The sequence below is a fragment of the Aethalodelphis obliquidens genome, unplaced genomic scaffold (assembly GCF_003676395.1).
Source record: "Aethalodelphis obliquidens isolate GAN/ISIS:26980383/991018 unplaced genomic scaffold, ASM367639v1 scaffold111, whole genome shotgun sequence".
In the NCBI taxonomy this organism is placed as follows: Eukaryota; Metazoa; Chordata; class Mammalia; order Artiodactyla; family Delphinidae; genus Aethalodelphis; species Aethalodelphis obliquidens.
Window position 1 is genome coordinate 2,661,785 of NW_020838055.1, and position 22,513 is coordinate 2,684,297.

The 22,513-nt window shown below is 48.2% G+C and overlaps 1 protein-coding gene across 1 annotated transcript in view; it reads right to left on the reverse strand.

The window, feature by feature from the left end:
- Positions 1-13,444: 13,444 nt before the first annotated feature.
- CDC25A (cell division cycle 25A) overlaps positions 13,445-22,513 on the reverse strand; it is a 38,891-nt gene continuing 29,822 nt past the window's right edge. Inside the window, exon 16 of the transcript XR_003430809.1 lies at positions 13,445-17,143. The gene's annotated coding sequence lies outside the window, so the exon portion shown is untranslated. The remainder of the gene's footprint in view (positions 17,144-22,513) is intronic.

A 22,513-nucleotide genomic window follows, 5' to 3' on the forward strand; every position in this document is an offset into this window, starting at 1 on the left:
TGACTGCACAGTGGTGTATTTTCCATTCCACCGCTCCTTCCACAGTTACCTGTTGACACTCAGCATTTTGTTGTCAACTATATCCCACCCTTCCGCAGGGGTGCAGTGTTGATCTCTATCAAGGTGAGTGAGATCTGGAGTTCCACTAGAAAACAATCATTCATGTCTAATGGAGGGAAAGGAGATAGCCAACATTGCCCAGCCCCTAAGAGCAGATAAAGGTGAACTGGAACAGTAACTCCAAGTGTTTCAGCTAAAGGAGCTGAGACCCTCAGAGAAGTAAAGTGGCACAGAGATTCCTCTATGCAGGGGCTTCACACAAACAGTGTCTGTTTCAGGACTTCCCTGGTGGTCCAGTGGGTAAGACTCCACACTCCCAATGCAGGGAGCCTGGGTTCAGTCCCTGGTCAGGGAACTAGATCCCACATGCATGCCACAACTAAGAGTCTGCGTGCTGCAACTAGGACCTGGTGCAGCCTAAATAAGTAAATGTTTTTTAAAAAATTATAAAACAAAACAAAAAAACAGTGTCTGTTTCAAATTCTGTCTCTCTCTCTTCCCCTCACCTGCTCTGTGACCTCCAACAGCTCACCTAACTTCTTGCAGCCTCTGGTCCCTAATTCTTACCTTAGCGGCTCATTGGGAAGATTAAGAAACAATGCTCATCTTACTGGGCCCACAGAGTGCTAAATGAGAGTTACATATTATACAGAATACAGGAAAATTAGGTTGTGCTTGAATTATGTTTCATTTCAACAAACATATGCTGAGAATCTACCACATACCAAGGCACTATGGTGGAGGCTAAAGACTAGCCTAGAGGTAGAGACTAAATACATCAGCCCTCAAAAAGCTCACAATCTAGAGGAAGAAAAAGTTCCACTCCTTCCACTCCTAGTACTTACCCCCTCCCCAAATTAAAACATACATCCACACAAAGATTTCTTTAAGAATGTTTATGGCAGGACTTCCCTGGTGGCTCAGGGGTTAAGAATCCGCCTGCCAACGCAGGGGACACCGGTTCAAGCCCTGGTCCAGGAAGATTCCCACATGCCACGGAGCAACTAAACCCATGCGCCACAACTATTGAGCCTGCGCTCTAGAGCCCACGAGCCACAGCTACTGAGCCCAAGTGCCACAATTACTGAAGCCCGCGCCCCTAGAGCCCACACTCCTCAACAAGAGAAGCCACCGCAATGAGAAGCCCGTGCACCGCAACAGAGTAGCCCCTGCTCACCACAGCTAGAGAAAGCTCGCACGCAGCAACGAAGACCCAACGCAGCCAAATATAAATAAAATAAATAAATTTATTTAAAAAAATAGATGGATAGCAGCATGGATAGATGGACAGATATGTGATAAAACAAGGATGATAAAGTATTAACGGTAGAAACAAGATGTCAGAGAAATGGGAGTTAACTGGAAAATTCTCTCAGCTTTGCTGTACATGTGAAATATTTCATAATAAAATGTTGGAGTGGAAAGCCAGTACTGTACAGTGCGAGTCAGAGTTTGATAAATGATGTGGTAGAGAAATAACCAGTTTTCTCTGCTGTGGGAGTGGAGAGGAGAAAGTGATTACTTCTGCTGCGGGTGGATGGTGGCAGGGGTCAAGCAGAGTCTCAGAGAGGAGGAGTCCTAGGAAATGGGCCTAAAAGATAAGATTTTAAATGCAGAAGAGGGAAAGGGGGAAAAGGGTATCCCAGTAGGTAAAACAGGGCAGCATGAAAATGCTAGGCTCTTTTGGGAAGCTGCAAGGGAGCAGAGAGACTTTGGGGACAGAATGGCAAGAGAGGAGGCTGATGAGTTGAACTGTGCTCAGGCTGGGATGGGAATTAAAAGACAGACAAGAGCATGTGGTTTTGACTCAGTAAACAATGGGGAGCCACTGAGTGTGTGTTTGTGTAAGGCTTTGACATCTGACAGCCAGAGTAGAGGAAGGCAGTGGAGAGAGCCAGCAATGCGAAGAACAGCCAGCAGTGGGGAGAACAAGTCAAAGTTTTCTATTGCTTTTATTAGCCAGCTGACAAGGAGGGCAATTTTTGTGACAGAAAAGCGGTCAAGACATGACCTTCCCGGAGGTGAGAAGTCTGAAAGTGAATCAGGGAGATAATTCAGTTTGTCTTAATTCCCAGCTCTCTAGTAACTTTGATCTCCCTAAAGACTTCCTGTTCCCTTTGAAGGTCTAGGCTGCCTGTTGACCTCCCCTCTGGCCCTCAGCCACAGCCCAGAAGCTGCAGCTCACCCTCAGCACCCTCCGGAATGAACACACTGGGAGTCGGGAAGCCTGCTTTCCAGTCCTGCTGTTGCCACCATCCCTCGCTGCGGCCCAGATTCCTCACCTGTAAATCAGTTGTGCTGGCCCCACTGTTCCCTGTGGTTCCTTCCAGTTTTGAGACTTCTCTACTCCAGTCTTTTTCTTTTCTTTCTTTTCTTTTTTTTTTTTTTTTTTGGCTTTGCCATGCAGCTTGCAGAGTCTCAGTTCCCTGACCAGGGATTGAACCCATGCCCCCTGCATTGGAAGCGCGGAGTCCTAACCAATGGAACGCCAGGGAATCCCTACTCCAGGCTTCTTGCAACCAGCCTGCCAGGCTCTCTCTCAAATGTTAATTTTCCCCTTGATGTGCAGGTGTCTTTCTGATCACAGCCCCCACTGTCGTTTTCCTATCTTACCTCTTTCCTCCCCGGTCAGGGGTGTCACTGCGGTGTCCAGCTCCAGCTCCTGGCTGATCTGGGCTGAGGCTTGAAAGAGCCCTGCTGGCAGGTCAGGAGCCTCTGAGCTTCAGGGGCTGAAAGTGTGAAAGGGGTAACAATTCCCACTGCCCTGGTTGTAAGAATAACAAGAAAGTGATGTGTGAATGCACAGCCTGGGGACTCATCTTCTCTCCTCCACACCTTAAGAATCCGCCTGCTAAGTGAAGAAGTGCCATGGAGCTAAGGCAGGCATCTTTTAAAAGAATCCCTTCATCTTTGTCTCCTCTCAGAACATCTTTCTAGAGCAGGCTCTCACCAGAGGCTTGTTAAATTGGCCAAAGCTCCATTTCCCCAAGTTCACAGAGGACAGGTAGTGACTTACCTGAAAAGGATACAGGACAGTCACAGCCCTCCTTGGTCCAGCACCCACGACATCTGTTTCCAATCTTCACACCAGCCCTGCAAGCAAGACAGGACAGAAATGCCCCATTTCCCCAACCCTGACTGAGTTCTAGGAAAAGCTCAAAGTTTCACACACATAATCTCCTTTAATTCTCACAGTGAGGCTGGTATCTGTTCCCCTTCTGACAGTTAAGGAACTGAAGGCCCAGAGAAGCTACATAACTTGTCCAAGGTCACACAGCCAAATCCCAGAAATTGACAATCAAAGTATCAAAAGGAAGAATTACTTGGTGTCCTATATGCCCAGCACTGACTTTTAAAAATATATACTATAATCCCCACAGCTAGAGTCAACTCAGGCCCTGAGAAGCCTGTCCCGGGGTCCTGGCGCACACATGGGAAGGTGGGGGTGGGCAGGGTTGCTCACCAGTCTGGGGTGGCAAAAGGAAAAGGCCTAGAGGTGGCATTTGCTGCTTCCTGAGGGACAGTAGGACTTCCCCAGACTCATCCATTCACTAAGCTAATCCTGAAGCTTCACCTGAGAGTCAACTGGTGGGAAAGAGGCAAGGGAGGGCCTTCTGGGGTCTCTCAAAGACGCAGAGTCAGGAAGCTGAGAAATGGCAAGGCACATGCAGGGCGGGCATGTTCAGAGAAGTAGGAGCAGAGAGGAGAGTAGACTCCCTTTGGTGGGTGGAGGTCCCTCTAGGCCTCAGCTCCCAGGAGCAGCTTCCCATGCTATCTGAGCAGGCAGGCCATGTGCAGTCTATCTTCCACGGATACCCCCAGCACCGCACTTGTGGGCTCAATAAAAGCTTCAGAAGAATGCAGCTCAGATGCCACCCCTGGCGGCCCTTCCCTGACTCTACTCGGGGGAAGAGGTTCATGTCCTCGGGTTATGTGTTCACCAGATGATGAGCACCTTCTGCCCTGGTCCAAGCCACCTCTGATTCCTCCATCCACAGCAAGTGGTGCTGTGTCTTCACTGGGTTGTGTACTTATACTGCCTCAACTACTGCCAGGGCACATGGTCCCCTAAATAGATGACATGGGGGCAGGACTGCTGGATCCCCATGGGAGGCTGGGTCCCCTGGAGTCCCACTCAGCTTGGAGAGCCCATGACTTCTGAACAGACAAACCTTCCCATCCTCATTATCTGTGGTTACTTAAAAATATGTCCAAAAATTCTTAGACACTTTTCCCTTTCAGAGGTGGAACCTTGTTCTTCTCCCCTTGAATGCGGGCCAGACTTAACGACTTGCTTCTACTGCATAGAATGTGGCAGAAGCAGTGCTCTGACTTTGGAGGCCAACACATAAAAAGTTATAGCTTCCTCCTGGTTCCTTCCTCTCGGACCGCTCACTCTGGAGGACGTCAGTCACCATGGCTTTAGGACACTTATGCAGCCCTGTGGAGGAGCCCCTGCGGGAAGGAAGGGAGGTCTCTCACCATCAAAGCCAGCACCAGCTGGCCAGATGAGTGAGTGAGCCCCGTGGAAGGGGATGCCCCAGCCTTAGTCAAGCCTTCAGATGACTGCAGCCCCTGCCCATGCATGACCACAATGCTTGAGACTTCAAGCCAGGACTGGCCAGCCAAGCCATTCTCGATATCCTGATCCACAGAAACCGTGAAAGATAATGAATGTTTCTTGTTGAATTAAGCCACTAAGTTTTGGGTAATTTGTTGCACAGCAGTGGATAACTAAGACATTATCCTCCTCCCCATTGCCTCTCAGAAAGCTCCCTCTGCTCCAGCCATACTGAACCACTAAATGTTCAAAGCAACACATTTCTGCTGAGTACCTTGTGTACCAGCCCAGGCCATACACGGGATAGGGCAGTGAACCGGCTAGATCAGCCTGGCCACTGTCCTGAGGAGCTTAAGGGGTCACACACTCCAAACATTTACAGATCCTGCTTTGGCCCACATTGTGCCCTCACCCAGAAAGCTCGCCCCAGCCCACCCCTTATAGCTAGATCCTGTACATTTTTGAATTGACCATTCTCCTTCAGCCCTGAACCTCCTCCATGAAGCCTTTTCTGACTGCCCCATTGGAAATGAGCTTTCTCATCTCTGAACTCCTATAAAGCTTTATCTCAACCTTAGCTTGACCACTTAACATCTTCCTTGTACTATGATTATTCATGTTCATTACCTCTCAGGTTAGCTGCTGTAGTCCCCTTGGGGAAGATGTCTTATATGCGTCTGTATTCCCCACATAACTAGTATACAAAGTGTCATGTGCATAGTTATCATTCAAGAAATGTACATTATGCAAATGAACGTGTGAATGAAGCTTTCCAAACCCCTCCTTTAGAATTTTTATGGAGGCTGCTTTACACAGATGGGATCTATTAAATCTCTGGCGATTGATTCAACCCCCAGCCCCTCTGCCCTCCCCAGAGGTCAAGGGGGCGGGATGAGAGTTCCAACCTCTAATCACCTGGTTAGTTTCCCTGGCAACCAACCTCTATCCTTAGGTGCTTTCCAAAAGTCACTAGGTTGACTTAACTTGGGTGTGGTTGACCAGAGTTTGTTATGAATATCAAGATATCTTTATTGATCTTTCCGCTTAGGAAACTTCAAGAGATTTAGGAACTCTGTGCCAGGAATGGAGATGAAGGTCAAATATATATCTATTATAAATCACAATATCACAGTGAAAAGTCTCATTGGGCGGTGGGATTTCAAACAAGTACTGAGCAGCATTTTACTTGCCAAACTTACTTGACAAAGTAACAGCTTATCTTCCTGAACTTTCTCAGTGGTAGAGTTTGGATTCAGGCATTAAGCTCTCTTAACACTTTTTTTTTAAGTTATTGTAAAATATATGTAGTATAAAACTTACCATTTTAATAATTTTTAAGTGTACAGTTCAGTGGCATTAAGTACCCTCACATTCTTCTGCAACCCACACCACTATCCATCTCCAGAACTTTTTTTTTTCTTCTTATTTTTTTTTTTTGCGGTACGCGGGCCCCTCACTGTTGTGGCCTCTCCCGTTATGGAGCACAGGCTCCGGACGCGCAGGCTCAGCGGCCATGGCTCACGGGCCCAGCCGCTCCGCGGCATGTGGGATCTTCGCGGACCGGGCACGAACCCGCGTCCCCTGCATCGGCAGGCGGACTCTCAACCACTGCGCCACCAGGGAAGCCCAATCTCCAGAACTTCTTCATCATCCCATATTGGAATTCTCTACCCATTGAACACTAACTCCCCAGTCTCCCTGCCCCAGTCCCTGGTAACCATTGTTCTATCTTCTATCTATGAATTTGACTACTCTAGGTATAACATATAAGTAGAATCATACAGTATTTGTTTTTTATGGCTGGCTTATTTCAGTTAGCATAATGTCTTCAATGTTCATCCATGTTGTAGCATACATCAGAACTGCATTCTTTTTTTTTAATGTCTTTTTTTTTAACATCTTTATTGGAGTATAATTGCTAATGTCTTTTTTAAAAGAATTTATTTATTTATTTATTTGGCTGCACCAGGTCTTAGTTGCAGCACTTGGGATCTTCGGGTGAAGCATGCAGGATCTTTCAGTTGCGGCAAGTGGGATCTAGTTCCCCGACTAGGGATCAAACCCGAGCCCCCGGCAGTGGAAGCATGGAGTCCTAACCACTGGACCACCAGGGAAGTCTCAAATGCTTTTTGATAAAAATGATTGTGTTATGAGCATCCTTACTTTGAGCATAATGAGTGTTTCTTGATGCCTCAGCGTTGACATGCCAATCCTTCTACCTCTGTCGGTGCCTGTTTCTCTCTACAATGAAAGGGCTCACTTGGGTCTTCTTTATAGCTATGACTGTGGCTTTTGCCTTCCTTGAAGTCTTGGGCCCTGACTCCATCTGTCCCTTGGGCAGGAGTGGGTGGACTGTGTGTTCTCTAGACAGAGAAGGGATATGACCTTGGTCAGCACATTTTCTTGGCCTGGAAAGCCCATTGTAAGGGGCGGGTAAGCACAGTATAATAAATATAAACAAGAATATTGTACTATCATTATAAATGAGATAAATATTGCTGTATCAGCAATCATATCACAATATCTAAATGTATCAAAGTAACACCTTGTATACCTTAAAATTATACAACGTTACACATCAAATTTATTCAACTAAAATTTTTTTTTAATAATAAAAATAAAAGGGTGCATAACCGCGATGAAGAGTGGCCCCCGCTTGCCGCAACTAGAGAAGGCCCACACACAGAAACGAAGACGCAACACAGCAAAAACAAACAAATTAATTAATAAACTCCTACCCCCAACATCTTCTTTAAAAAAAAAAAAAAAAAAGAAAGAAAAAAGAAAAGTCTGCTTCTGACACTTTCTGGAAGGAGACAGGATATAAAAAAAAAAAAAGGGTGCACAAGTGAGTCAAAGGAGATGAACTCAGGGAGTCTGAAGCCATAGATAGGAATACACATCTGACTCTTGCATCATGACAGGCCACACCCCTCTCTGCTCAAGCAGGTTGGTGAAAACCACCTCCAGGCATTTCTCCTGGCACATATCACCCCAGAACCCAGCCAGAGATCAGCACTGATGTCAATGGGGAATCCCAGGCAATCGGCACTCATGCCCAAGACCCAGCCTGAAGAGAGGGACATGGCAGCCTAGTCTGGCTCTTCAGGACACCCAGCTGAGGAAAACACTGCCTAGAGGCATGGTTAACAGTTTATGTATGGAAGGAAGCCCCTGCCCCAGAGAACTTCTCTGAGATCCCACAAGGGGATACAGCACCCACACTCTGTACCTGCCTGTCCCAGACCTGAGACTCATGGGTGTGTTCAGCATCCTTCCTTAAAAGCATGGGAGATAAGTATGATGCTGTACATGCCAGCATCACCCTGTTTCTGGGCTCCAGTCCTGGCTCCTTCATAATGAGCTGTGAGGACTTTAGATGATGTACCAGAACCCAGCATACCCTTGGTAAGTGGAATCAAGGCTCATCATCATCATGTTTCAGCTCTATTGGAGGGGAGAGTAGGTTGACCATGAGAGGTTGTGGGTTTTGTCATCTACAGCATGTGAAAAACCAGAGAAGACCGAAGGAGAGGAACACAGTGAGCAGGAGCAGAGGGCTGTTTCCAGGCTGCCATGGACCTGGGGGGCAGGTCACACACTCACCAGTCCAGTCCCATTCTCAGCAGTCAGAAGAAGCTCTTGCCCAGGTCAGTTGCTCTAGGTTGGGACTCACCTGCCCAGTTTAGACTGGAAAGTCACTGGAGAAGACCCTGTTCAGCTAACGGGCAGGAAAAAGACACACAATTTGTTCCAAGATAGAACCTAAGGGGGCTGTGCTTCATGCGGCTCCCCTGGCTCTTCCCTGGGTGCCAGTGATGTTGCTCACATCATCAGGAATGAAGCGCTGCACAAGTAATTTGGGGCCAAAGCACCTGGCTGTGAGCACTGGCTTTGTCACTCACCAGGGAGTGATCTTGGGCAAGTCAGTTAAGTTCCATAAACCCCAAGTTGCTCATCTATAAATCAAGCACAGTGTTAGTGAGAGGGTCAAGGGAGATAGATAACACATGAAAGTGCTTTGTAAATGATCAAACTCTACACAAATGATAGGTATTATTATTATTAAATAACTCCATGGCCAGGATTCTGGATTCTGGTATTGGCCCTGCCTTTACCTAGAGTAAGTCCCTAAACTCTCTGCCCATTTAAATAGTTGGGCTAGGGACTTCCCTGGCGGCGCAGTGGTTAAGATTCTGCGCTGCCAATGCAGGGAGCCTGGGTTCAATCCCTGGTCTAGAAACTAGATCCCACATGCATGCTGCAACTAAGAGTTCGCATGTCACAACTAAGGAGCCCTCCTACCGCAACTAAGACCCGGCGCAACCAAAAAAATAATTGGGCTAGAAGAGTTTCTCTATTCAATTCAGTCTAACAGTCAACAGGATCAGAGTAGGAAAGGCAGGAGTTGTGAACCTTGCGTGGGAGGGCCATGCAAAGGCAAACGGACAGCAGCAACCAGCACTGAAAGACCACAGGAAGAGACCTCACGTGGGGTAGCCTAAAGTATGGCATTGAGCCAAGCTTCTGGTAGTGCTGGGTTTAAGCAGGGAGGCCTCAGCTCAACCTCAGTTTCCTGAGCAGCTCCAGGACAAAGCTGGCACCACTGTTTGGAAGGGCCACTCCATGCAGGACTGGTGTCTGCAGGCCAGGCAGACATGATGTCATCTGTGCATCTGGAAACCACAGACCAGCCCTCCCGGGTCTCCAGCGGCTCTCATGTTTTCTGGCCAGGATCCCCAAGTTCCGTTCTCTCTATATCCCCAACCCTTTGCATTCCAGGCTCCCAAGGAACTGAGCTAGGACCTCCTGGGCTTCCGTCCAAGCATCTAGTTCCAAATTCCCCCCACCCCTTTGTCCCTTGGGAGTAAACAATATAACTTTAAACAAAGACTGCTGCCTCAGCCTTGAGGAAAATACTGGGCCAGTTTCAGTGCTCTGCTGACTGTTTATTTCTTCATACCCACACTTAGTGCCAAGATAGAACCTGAGGGGCTGTGTTTATTGAGATTCTCCTGTCTCCGCCCTGGGCTTCCAGGTGCTGCGAAAGGTGCTCACATTCACAAGATCCACACAAGTGCAGCAGGTGTGTTTCAAGTCAGAAACTTGGTTGTTCGATCCCAGCTCTCTCCTTTCGTTAACTGGCAAGTCTGTCAGCCTCTCTGAACCTTAGTTTCTTTGTCTGCAAAATGGGGCCAATAATATTGATGTCACACGGTTGCTGTGAGGATGGTATCATTCCGGGCATGGCCGGTGGCTGCACACAGTGGGTGCTCAACATCAATGACCTTTCTGCTCTCCTCTCCCCCTTCCATTACACCATGGTTCTCTCTCCCCTGGAGGGGAGTTCAAGTTCCCATTTCTGGGCCTCACCACCACAGTATCTGATTCAGCAGTTCTGAGATTTGCATTGCTAACAAGCCCCCAGGGGCTGCGGCTCCGGTGGTCCAGAGGCTACTCTTGGAGAACCCTCATCTCCCTTGTGAGGAGGAGGTGGCACACAGGGGAGCTCCAGGATGGACTTGTCAAAAGTGAAAGACTTCAAGTATTTATTATATTATAATTGACATAACAAAAAATTCACCCGTTTTAAGGTGTACGGTTTGATAAGCTTTAGTAAATTTACAGAATTGTGCAACCATCTCCACAATCCAGTTTTACAATATTCCCACCACTCCAAAAAGTTCTCTTGGGCCATCTGCGGTCAATCCGTGTCCACTCCAAGCTCCAGGCAACCACTGGTCTGCTTTCTGTCTCTAAGTTTTGTTTTTACAAGAAATTTCACATACATGGACTCATATAATTTGTGGTCTTTTGTGGCCAGCTTCTTCTGGTCAGCATAATTTATTTATTTATTTTTTTTTTGCGGTACGCGGGCCTCTCACTGTTGTGGCCCCTCCCGTTGCGGAGCACAGGCTCTGGACGCGCAGGCTCAGCAGCCACAGCTCACGGGCCCAGCCGCTCCACGGCATGTGGGATCTTCCCAGACTGGGACACGAACCCGTGTCCCCTGCATCGGCAGGTGGATTCTCAACCACTGTGCCACCAGAGAAGCCCCAGCATAATGTTTTTGAAGTTCATCCATGTCGTAGCATGTGTCAGGAGTTCATTCCTCTTTACTGCTGAGTACTATTCCATTATGTGGGTGCATCACAATTGGTTTGTCCACTCACCAACAATGGACACCTGAATTGTTTCCAGTTTTTGGTATTATGAATAATGTTGTTATGAACATTCACATACGTGCCCTTGCGTGGACATGTGTTTCCAAATGCTGTCTTTAAAGGTAAACCATAATTGACCAAGTCTCTCCTTCCTAGTCCTTGGAGCGTCTGCAGCCAATACTGTTAGCGACTAAGGGCTAATGGGAAGCCCAGGCTCTCCTGTCAGCAGCTAAGATCAAACTCAGACCCCTCCCCAGGCCCTGTCTCCCTGCAGCCTCACCTTACCCACTGGTCACGGCCCTCCCCCGCTCCATTACCCCAAATGTCATACCTTGATTTAGAGCTGGTGATTAAAGGATTTTGCCTTTCAGTTAAATTAAACTGCTCAAAGCAGCCAGCAGGGAAGAGAATGAAAACAGGATTGACCCAGATCTCTTAAAAGTCCTGGGGTTTCTCATCTCTCCTGAGCATCACTAGGCCTAGATGTCCCCATGGATACAGCACTGTCTGGTCCAAAAGTAGCATCCTCTGTATGTGCACAGCGGTCAGAGCAAACCGAGGACCCAGATACTGGCCTTCTACCCCAACGCCCCTGATTCTTGCTGCTGTTTGGCTCCCCTTGGTTTAGCTGACTTCATGTCTGACACACCTAGACTCTATTCCTTCTCCCCCAGGGACATCCCAGCCGCTGTACGGGAAAGTATTTTTCCTGCTCCACTTCCGAGTCCTTCCATCTGCCACACAATGGGGGCACCAAAGCTGTTATCCTGGACACACACACTGTCCCTTGCAAGGGCCCCAAAAGAATCAATTGAGCAAAGGCTGACTGCCTAAGACCCTTTGCCTGAGCCAGTTCCCCTCTCCCATTCCAATAAACCTCTCCCATGTCCAGGTAGTTTCCGGGCTCAAATCTTAAGCCATGCCATTTGGTAAAGGAGGTTCTGGCCTCAGAGCTCAAAGATCTGAGTTTGCATACCTGTGCGGACTTGTGGCAGCAGTGACCTCAGGCTCTTTACCACGAGGAAAGTGATGTTTTTCATCCCACCGGCCTCCGGGTGCAGATGAGATAACAGGAAGAGATTTGTTGGGTGCACCGCTCTGGAAACCCGTGGGGCACATGTAGGCCCCAGGTCAAAAGGATTCAGAGAGCAGGAAAGACTTCACTCCTGTCACCAGTGAGTGTAGAAACAAGGACCTTTTCAGAGAAATGGCCTCTCAGGAACTGCCATCCTTGACTTGCTCTCCAGATTTGCCAAGTCAAATGGTGGCCCTGACAGGAGTTAAAGAGGTGCATCAAAGTGGTGGATTATAGTTGTGTTTTTATCTAGTAATGAGAGATTGGGTGACTTAGGTTGGGAAATGTCTGTGCATATACTGCAGAAGGGATTATAATGAGTAGCTGAGAACAAAGGCCTGGAGTGTGAATCCTAGCCCTGCTACCTACTAGCTGTATGACCTTAGGCAAATTACTTAACATCTCTGGGCCTCAGTTTCCTCATCTATAAAATGGGAGTAGGGCTTCCCTGGTGGCGCAGTGGTTAAGAATCTGCCTGCCAATGCAGGGAACACGGGTTCAAGCCCCGATCTGGGAAGATCCCACATGCCGCAGAGCAAATAAGCCCATGCACCACAACTACTGAGCCTGTGCTCTAGAGCCCACGAGCCACAACTACTGAAGCCCATGTGCCACAACTACTGAAGGCTGCGTGCCTAGAGCCTGTGCTCTGCAATAAGAGAAGCCACCGCAATGAGAACCCCACACACCGCAACAAAGAGTAACCCCCGCTTGCCGCAACTAGAGAAAGCCCGCGCAGCAACAAAGACCCAATGCGGCCAAAAATAAATAAATAAATAAATTAATTTTTTAAAAAAGGGAGTAATCATCTTACAAGGTTACTGTGAAAATTAAGTGAGGGAATGTGTGTGAAATTCTCAGCTCATTAGCTGATAGTGTGTCAAGAGTGGCAATTTTCTTGTTTATGTTTTATTTTTATTATTTTTATTTATTTATTTATTTTTGTACACGGGCCTCTCACTGTTGTGGCCTCTCCCGTTGCGGAGCACAAGCTCCGGACGCGCAGGCTCGGCGGCCATGGCTCACGGGCCCAGCCGCTCCGCGGCATGGCATGTGGGATCTTCCCGGACTGGGGCACGAACTCGTGTCCCCTGCATCAGCAGGTGGACTCTCAACCATTGCGCCACCAGGGAAGCCCCATATGTTTTATTTTTAATAAAGCATTTCCTGAGTGCCTCTTATCCATTCGGTCATCCATTTGTTTGTTCATTCATTTGTTCTTTCATTTGTTCTTTCATCTAGTCAACAGAAACCTTCAAGTGCCAACAGTGTGCCAGAATCTATGAAATGCACTGGAAAAAGAAAATAATACAGTGCTTGACCATTTTTAAAGCTCTTTTACATGCATTGCCTTGTTTTACCTTCCCACTACCTTCAGGATGACGTTAAGAGAACAGAGGCTCTGAGGATGTGGTGATTTGCCTAAGATACCAATTAAACAGTGGCACAACTCCCTCCAACTCATGTTTTCATTTCTTTTTTCCAATTACAAAAAATTTTTTTTAAATATTTATTTATTTATTTATTTACTTTGGCTGCGCCAGGTCTTCGTTGCGGCATGCATGTGGGATCGAGTTCCCTGACCGGGGATCGAACCCAGGCCCCCTGCATTGGGAGCTTGGAGTCTTACTCACTGGACCACAAGGGAAGCCCCCCAACTCATGTTTTCAGACATTCAATCCAGTTTACTTTATAGGACACCTCACTGCCAGAAGGACAGGGTCATTAATAAATGAGTAAGACGGGGCCTCTCCCTGCCAGTCTCCATAGTCTCTGCTCCCAGAACTCAGGACACCTCCCCTCATTGTAGTCTTTTCCCCGGGGCTCTATTAGAGTTGCTTGTTCTGATTTATCTCCGGACACCAGGAGTCTGCCCAGAACACAGTATGGCATCTGGATGATGCCTGTGTCCATCTGGGTTCTCAGCTGCCAACAATGGGGCAGGGCCCAGGGCCCAGGTGGTGCCGCAGCTGTAAAGATGCTGATAAAGCTTAGGTCTGGCTTCTACCTGAAGGAGTGGGACTCAGAGTGGGGGAGTCCACAGCACAGGAGAATGTTCAAAGGTTCTGGGAAGCCAAAGAGAATCCACGTGTACTGTGTCCTGGCCTGAAACTGAATCTGGGTGGCTGGGGAGACCTATATATGTTTAGCCTAATTAAAGAGTAAGGAATCCTTCCAGCAGAGCCTCAGTGCCTCTACAGGGGCTTAGGGCCAGGATCCAAGACTTCTGATGGCCAAAGGTATTCAGACGGATTCCTGGCCAAGGAGGCCTCATGCTGCACAGGCTCAGAGACACACAGCCTCCTGGCCTTGCCCCACCCACGTGCAGGGGCAGGATTCACTGGCATGTGGCCACTCCCAGGCGAGGTGGGAACCTCAATAATGAGAGGCCCGATGCAGCTCCTTCCTGGACACCAGCTTCGGGGCAGTCATCGAGTCTGACCCTGAGCATTCCACAAACTGCGTCCAGCTGAGCTATGGGCTCCAGGGGTGATCCCGTTCTCCATGCTCTGATACCCTATGATACCCTAAAAAGTACACAACTCCTCTACCCAGCTCAGTTTCTCTAAGGCCAACTCTGTTGAGAAGAGGGAGAGCCAGAGAAACACAAAGAGAATAAGAGAAATGGCAGCTAAGGTAAACATGAAATAAGCGCATGGAAAAGCCTTTGGGAGAGCAGAGGAAGAGCTGATGAATGCTGCCTGGGGGGCCTGAGAATGCTGGGGAGGAGGACCCAACCCAGTGAAAAGGATTGGCAAAGCAGGGGAAGGAAAGGTGTTTCACGCGAGGGAACAGAGTTCAGGAACACAGAGCTGTGAACAGGCAAATCACTGAGGCTCTCTGAGGATGCACAGGAGGCAGGAAGCAGGCAGGAAAGGCCAGCAGGGCAAACCGGAACGTGAGACCTTGCTGTGACCTTCAGACAGAGACCAAACTGCTTGGGAAGTGGAGGCATTTTGCATTTGAAAGGAAAATGAACATTTGGGCTGAGAAATAAAGCTGTGTATGGAGTGCCTCCTCTGTGCCCAGTGGCTTACAGGCGTTTTCTCCACATCACGCAAGGTGCACGTTTTACAGGGGCAGACACGACAGAGCCATGGTTTTTCTACGGTATAAGCCCTGTCCAAGGAGGGCGCAGGGCAGAAGGGAACTTGGCAGAGCCATAGCAGCTCCTTGAGGGTGAGGACCCCCTTACACGGAAGGAAGCAAGTTGGAGCTTATTAAAGAGTTCACTCTTCTGATCTTAAGACCTGAAACCTGGTCCGTACTCTGGGCCACCATAGTGCTGTCAAGGTCACCACACTCAACACCCTGAATGAGCCACCTGTCAAGAAACACCCACACCAAGGCTTCTCAGTGGCAGGGCCCACATGCCTGGTGCCTGGCAGGTGCTCAGTGATAGCTGTTGGATGAAGCTTTCTGTAAAGAATTCTTTTGGTTGACTCCTGGCTTTGGCCAACACCTCAGGAAGTAACTCCCAGTCTCTCTGGTTCACCAAAGTCATTCAGAAGAGGAAGACCCCTCCACTTCCATGGGGCCGCCCAGCGTGGGAGTGCCGCCAGAGCCCCGCAGGCAGCTGAGTCAGGGTTGGGGGAAGACTTCCTGGAGTAGGAGAGGCCTAGGTGACCCCACGGAGGGCGGGCGGTAAGTGGAGAGGGCAGTGGGAGGTGGGCTCAGGAGTGAGGACGGGTCTGGTGAAGGAAGGAATGTCGGCGCCGCCCCACCTCTCAGGGCCGTGTTTTCCTGTGTGAACCTCAGCTTCTCCTGCCTCAGCAGCCTTCTCCAAGGTGTTGGATTTAAGGAGAGGGTGGAGGGAGGGAAGGAACCAGCTCTGCCTGAGCCGGGGTATGGACCAGGTCCTCTTGCTATGTGCCAGCCTCAGGTGTTATCTGTGGTGACTCACAGCCCTTCCAGGACTGTTTACCCATCTACAAAATGCACTCCATTATGGGGTTTCCTGAAGACTCGGTGTTAGGTGATTTTTGTTGCTCTCTTGATTTTGTCTGTTGTTTTTGAGTTCTGTGGAGGATAAGAGATGAACCAACTGGACCCTCTGTGTTGGGCTCACCACAGTCAGACCTGGCATTTTTGAGTACTTGCTGGAACTATTCTAAGTTCCTTATATGTATTGTCATTTCATTCTGAAACCACCCGGCTATTATCCGCATTTTGCAGATAATGAATGTGAGCTTTCCATCCACCCATTCCCTCACCCAGCACTGCTCATCAGGTGCCCAGTGGCCTGGGCTCCGGGTCAGCCCACACTTGTCAGCACACCCGGCCTCCCGAGACAGCCGGATGTCTGGGCAGGACTTGCAGCTCTTAGTTAGACCTGTCGCCACACCCTGTTTCAGCCCCCAATGGCCTCCTTCCCTACCTGCCTGGGTAGCTCGGCAGCTGCCAAGGCTTGTCATGCTTCCCCCCCCCCCAACCCAGTTGTTTGGGTGCCGGCAAATGCCAGGCAGGTGAGGAGCCCCAGCTTCCACCAGCCCAGCTGCCCTCGCCTTCCAGGTGCAGGGTAGGTGTGGGGCAGGGAGTAGGGGAGAGACAGGGTGTCTCCCAGGCTCAGAATTGCTGAGACGGAACCTCAACTGAATCACAGCATTAACTCATCTAGAACTGGGGCTCAGGAAAACAAAACACCTGTGCGTGTACAGGGAGAGACCTGGCATCCTTGTAACATGAGTGGCCAGGAGGTGTCCTCCGCCCAGGTGCAGGCGCAATTTACTTCCCTCTTCAAACTTAAATCAAGTGGTCCCAACTTCTCCCTTTCTTCAGAACCATTTGTTTAGGACCCATCACGAGCCCAGGAAAGAGAGGGAAAGTGGGGCTTCCTGCATAAATTAGGAAATTAAGTCTCACAGGAATTCAGCAATGTTGCAATCACCCAGAGGTGGCTTCTGGGCTCAAGAAGCTGAAGCCCAGATCCAGAACTGATGGTCTTAGGAAGGGGGCTTGGACGTAGTAGGAGAAAGTCAGGAAAAAGTCTTGGACTTGGAACCTGAAGCACAAACGTCTACTCCCACCTCTGCTGTTTGGTGGCCAAGTAAGTGAAAGTGACTCACCCATCGATGAGCACGAGTGTCTGCATCCCTGAAATGGAGGCAACCCCACCTCATGAGAATCTAGCGAGAATAGCCACACAGGAGAGAAACCAGCGTCCACAAAACCAGTCCTCAGGAACCCAGCTCCATGGAAGAAGGGCTCTGTGGGTAAATAGGTTTGTAAAATGCTCTCTCCTCTCCTGAAATGTGTGCCGCAGGTGAAGGATTCGGAGAAGCCCTGCAATAAGGAAAGCAGGTGGAAATTGTTTAACACAGCGTTTCCCAAACTTGGCCCAGGAAAGTGTTCTGTGGGGTGGTGCTGTGAGTGCCCTGAACGCAAACATTAGGTGGCTGTGGTGTTTGGAAAATGGCAAGTAGCCCACTTTCGTGGGGGAGAGGATTCAACCAAGAGAAGGATGACAGCAACGTGGAAACCAGGTAGGCCTTCAACACGCTCCTACACAGTGGGTGGAAGTGGACATGGACATGGCTGCGTTGAAGACAGTTTGACTACACTGATTAAAATGTCAAAGTCTCTACCGCTTGATCTGGTAATTCCACCTCTAGGAAATTATCTTGCATAAGTACTTGCACTTAATTATATGTACAAGAATGTTCACTGAAGCATCACATGTAAATATAAAAAGAAAAAAAAGAAGTAAACAATCTAGACATCCAGCCCTAGGGGAGCATTTGAGTGATGACTGTGTGCATATGGCAGCCTGGGCTGCTACCACGGATAAAGCGTGGCTGCGCACTCTGACATGCAAGACCTCCTAGATATGTACTTCAGCAGAAAAATAACTTTGTTTTCCTCTCTCTCTCTATGTATATACACATAGATATAATATATGTCTGGCTTTTTATATTTATGAATAACACTTCAGTGGACATTCTTTTACATATAGCCCATGTAAGTATTTATATAGGATAAATTCCTAGAAGTGAAATTGCCATATCAAAAAAAAATTGATATATATATATATATAGAGAGAGAGAGAGAGAGAGAGAGAGAGACAGACAGACAGAGAGAGATACAGACATAGAGATATGGATGCATGTATGCATCCATATATCTACACATATTTATTTGTGTAATATATATATAGACACATGTAATATATATGTAAACACACATATACACATATGCAAATGTGTATATATACATATATTTATACAAAGATATATGTGTGTATGTGTATCTAAATAGAAATGACACATCCATATCCATATGTACCACATATCATATATTATACATACATAGAAAAGTGTCCAGAAAGGGACATGACAAAGTTAACAGGGGCTTTCTCTTCAGAGGGATGTGGGATTAGGAAGAAGGGTGGGAAGGACAATGAGACTTATCAGCATTTCCATGCTGTTTTTATTTTTTACAGTGAACATGCATTACTTTTGAAATTTTGAGAAATATGTCTTTTATTATTTATTTATTTTTAAAACATTATTTATTTATTTTTGGCTGCATTGGGTCTTCATTGCTGCACGAGGGCTTCCTCTTGTTGCGGTGAGCGGGGGCTACTCTTCATTGCAGTGCGTGGGCTTCTCAATGCGGTGGCTTCTCTTGTTGTGGAGCAAGGGCTCTAGGTGTGCGAACTTCAGTAGTTGTGGCATGCGGGCTCAGTAGTCATGGCTCGTGGGCTCTAGAGCGCAGGCTCAGTAGTTGTGGCGCACAGGCTTAGCTGCTCTGCGGCATGTGGGATCTTCCCGGACCAGGGCTCGGACCTGTGTCCCCTGTACTGGCAGGCGGATTCTCAACCACTACGCCACCAGGGAAGTCCAGATGTCCTTTAATTGGTAGAAAAAAACACCAAAACAAGGCTCAGGAGGATGGCTTTTCTTTTGTAGTCAACTCAAAGCCTTTGTTTTTTGTAACCTGAAGCCATGGGTGTTTGTTATGAATATAAGCACTGAATGACTGTTGGATCCCCAGATTCACTGCTTTTGGTTTCAAAATGAAAACACTTTTTTTTGCTTGTTTGTATTTGAAAAATACTGAAGATTGCAATAATGTATAACATACCACTTAAAAAATATCTTGAAAGAAAGATGTCAGAGCTACCTTGGTTAACCTGACCAGTCTTCTCTCTGGAAATAACCCTAGTAATAATCTCCAGTGAATAGGGTGGTGCAGATTCTGCAGTGGATTTTGAATGGAAGTATTATGATGCTGTGGGGCACCCTCAGAGTCAGTTTGTCTGTTTTTCATTCATAGTCCCCGGTCTCTGGAGCACACAGCCTAGAGGGGGCATGTGAGCCAGCAATGCCCACCTACCCTGTTCCCACACTCCCATCTATATGTTTATTATTGTGCTTTTCCTCGGCCCCTGTTACATTACTGACCTTCTGGGATCCTTTCCCATGCTTTTGAAGTGTATCCTTTAGAAGTTCACCTAGTTCAGTTCTCTTGGTGGGGAACTCGTTTCTTTTGTTTATCTGTGATTCTCTTTGTTTTACTCTCATTCTTGCAAGTTGGTTTTGCCAGTTACACCATTCTAACTTGACTTTCAACGCGTTGTGCACGGCCTCCCAGAGTCTTAAGTCTCCCATTGTTGCTGGTGAGGAGCTGCTGTGTTGTCCCTGTGTTAAGGGCTCTAGTCTTTGATTCAGTGTGTGCTTAAGATCCTTTGTCTTTGGTATTCTGCCCACATTACATGCGCAGCAGCAGATTTCTTCTTATTTACTCTGCTTAGGATTCATGGGGTTTTCTTGATTTTGTAGATTCCAATTTTTCATCAGGCACTCTTTCTTTAAAAATTAACTTTCCTCCATTTTCTCTATTCTTTCCTCTGGGACTCAAATTTGATGTAGAGAGACCTTTCCATTATGTTTTATTTCTTCTCTCTTTCCACCTCTTTCCTACTCTCCTGATCAGTGTATGATAAATACTGTTTTACAGTTACATTCTAAATAATTTCCTAGCACATTTCTCCAGTGCATTATCTTTTCAATTGGGTCTAATCTGTAACTTAACCTATCAACTGAGTTTTAAATTTCAATAATTATATTACTCATTTTTACAAGAATAAATGAATTCTCTGGAAAAAGAAGGGCATTCCCCAGAGGTGTCAGCAAAGGTGAGAACATGAGTGCAAGAATGGGAGAGGAGTCCTGGGTTGGAGGGATGGGGGTGCTAACCAAGCCCATTCTTTATTGATAAGACCTCTGAAGTCCAGAGAGTCACACAGGGGTCACACAGCTAGCTAAGGGCAGAGCCAGGATTTGAACATAGGCCTTCTTTCTTTCTTTCTTTCTTTGGCTGCATCAGGTCTTGGTTGCGGCATGCGGGATCTTCGTTGTGGCATTGGGGATCTTTCGTTGCAGCACGCAGGTTTCTCTCTAGTTGTGAGCTTCTCTCTAGCTACCACGCGCGGGCTCTAGAGCACACGGGGTCAGTAGTTGCGGCACCCAGGCTTAGTTGCATGTGGGATCTTAGTTCCCCCACCAGGGATCGAACTTGCGTCCCCTGCATTGGAAGGCGGATTCTTAACCACTGGACCACCAGAGAAGTCCCCGCCTTCTTATTTCTTATTTCGTTGTGGAGCACAGGCTCCGGACGCGCAGGCTCAGCGGCCATGGCTCACGGGCCTACCCGCTTCGCGGAATGTGGGATCCTCCCGGACCGGGGCACGAACCCGTGTCCCCTGCATCGGCAGGTGGACTCTACCACTGCGCCACCAGGGAAGCCCCTCCTCCTCTTTTTGTTTCCCTTTTTGGTGCCCCTGCTTTGTGGTACATGAAGCACACGCTCAAACTAGGCTACTGGGAACTGCAGCCTGAAAAAGAAGCCACAGCTTTGCCTGCACTGGGGTAGGCAGGATGTCCTTGAATGCAGCTGTAAGGCAGGTCGCGGTGCGGGGCTCCCGCGGACTCCCCCAACTCCTCCCAGTTGCTGATTCCGGGAAGAGAGGCTGGAAGGCAGATGCTTGAGGAGGCTAACCTTGGGGCACCGTCGCCACCTGGTGGCGTACTCCGGTTCTTGCAGTGGTCGCGCCTGCAAGCGCCTCGAGGCGAAAGGAGAGAACAAAGAAAATCTGGGCGGAGGGGCCAGGGTGGGCTATTTGACTTTGCCCGAAGACCTGACCCGCTTTGTCCATCACTGGAAGGTGATGCGCCCCCCGGAAGGGCTGAGCTCCGTCCTGAGAGTGTGCAAACAGGGAGCCCTAGACTGGGCTTTACACTACTTCCAGGCATCATCACTTGGAAATCAGACAGGCCAAAGTCTTAAGATATTAGAATCATCGAGGAGGTAATCCCCACTCCCACCCCTGCCGCCAGGTCACAGTCACAAGGGGCTGAGAACTGCCCGAGATCACTCAGCTCCGGCTGCTCCTCCGCCCCGCCCCAGTGTGGGCAGCCTTTTTTCATCAAGGTCTCAGAGACATTCCGGCCACAGGCAGCAGAGTTTACCTTATCTCTGTGATCCTCCCTAGGGCACTTGGCCTGCAGCTCCACGCCCTCTCCTTCCCCCTCTCCCAGAGATCTGACCTCCCTCCCGCCTCCAGCTCCCCTTCCCTCGGGTCCCCTCCCCCACTGGGACCTCTCTCCACCTGTCCCTTCAACTGCCATTTGCATGCCTGGGACAAGTTGCTGTCACCAGCCTGGATATTTCTCCAGAGCAATTCCCTCACGTTCATCCCCTGACCACCCAGGAATCTGGACAGTCCACTGTCCAAACCCGCCCTGTCCACATAGGAGGAGCTCAGCACTGCTGTCCCCTCCTCCTAAAATGTTTTCTTTTGAAATATCATACTTACAGAAAAGCTGCAAGAATAGTATAAAGAACTCCCCTACCCACTTTACCAAGTCATTTATTTTTTAACATTTGCCTCATTTGCTTTCTCCTCTCTGTTGTCTCTGTTACACACACACACACACACACACACACACACACACACACACACAGTTTTTTTTTATGAAACCATTTGGAAGTAGGTTACATCATAGTCCTTAACCTTAACCTCAGTGTGTTATTTCCTGAAAATAAGGATATCCTTCTATAATTATCAAATTCAGGAAATTTAACATCAAGACAATATTTTAACCTAATCAATAGTCTATATTTCCACTTGGTCAGTTGTCCCCAAATGTCCTATCTGGCACTTTTTGTTTGGTCCCAGATCCCATCCAGGATCACATATTTCATTTACTTGTCATGTCTCTTGAGTCTCCTTAATCTGAACAGTTCCTTAGCCTCTTGGTTGTGTATGACACTGACATGTGTGAAGAATCTAGGCTGGTAATTTTATATAGTTCCTCAGTACAGATACTTCCTTTCATCCTGCATTTTTTTGCTCTAAGTGTCAAGGGTCTACCCAGTTCCTCAGGTTAGGAACCTAGGTCCCTCCCTCCCTCCCCCCCCCCCCAGCCCCCATCAGGTCCTCATGCCCACTGCCCTTCTCTTCAATGCCCTCATCATTCCTCACCAACCAGCTATCCTCCTCCCTGCCATCAGCGACTGTACTGCTTCACACAAGCTGGCTGTTTAAAGTGTGGTCCAAGGACCTGCAGCAACAGGAGCTTGTTAGAAATGCAGAATCTCAGGTCCCAGCCCTACAGAATCAGAACCTGCATTTTTAAAAAAATTTATTTT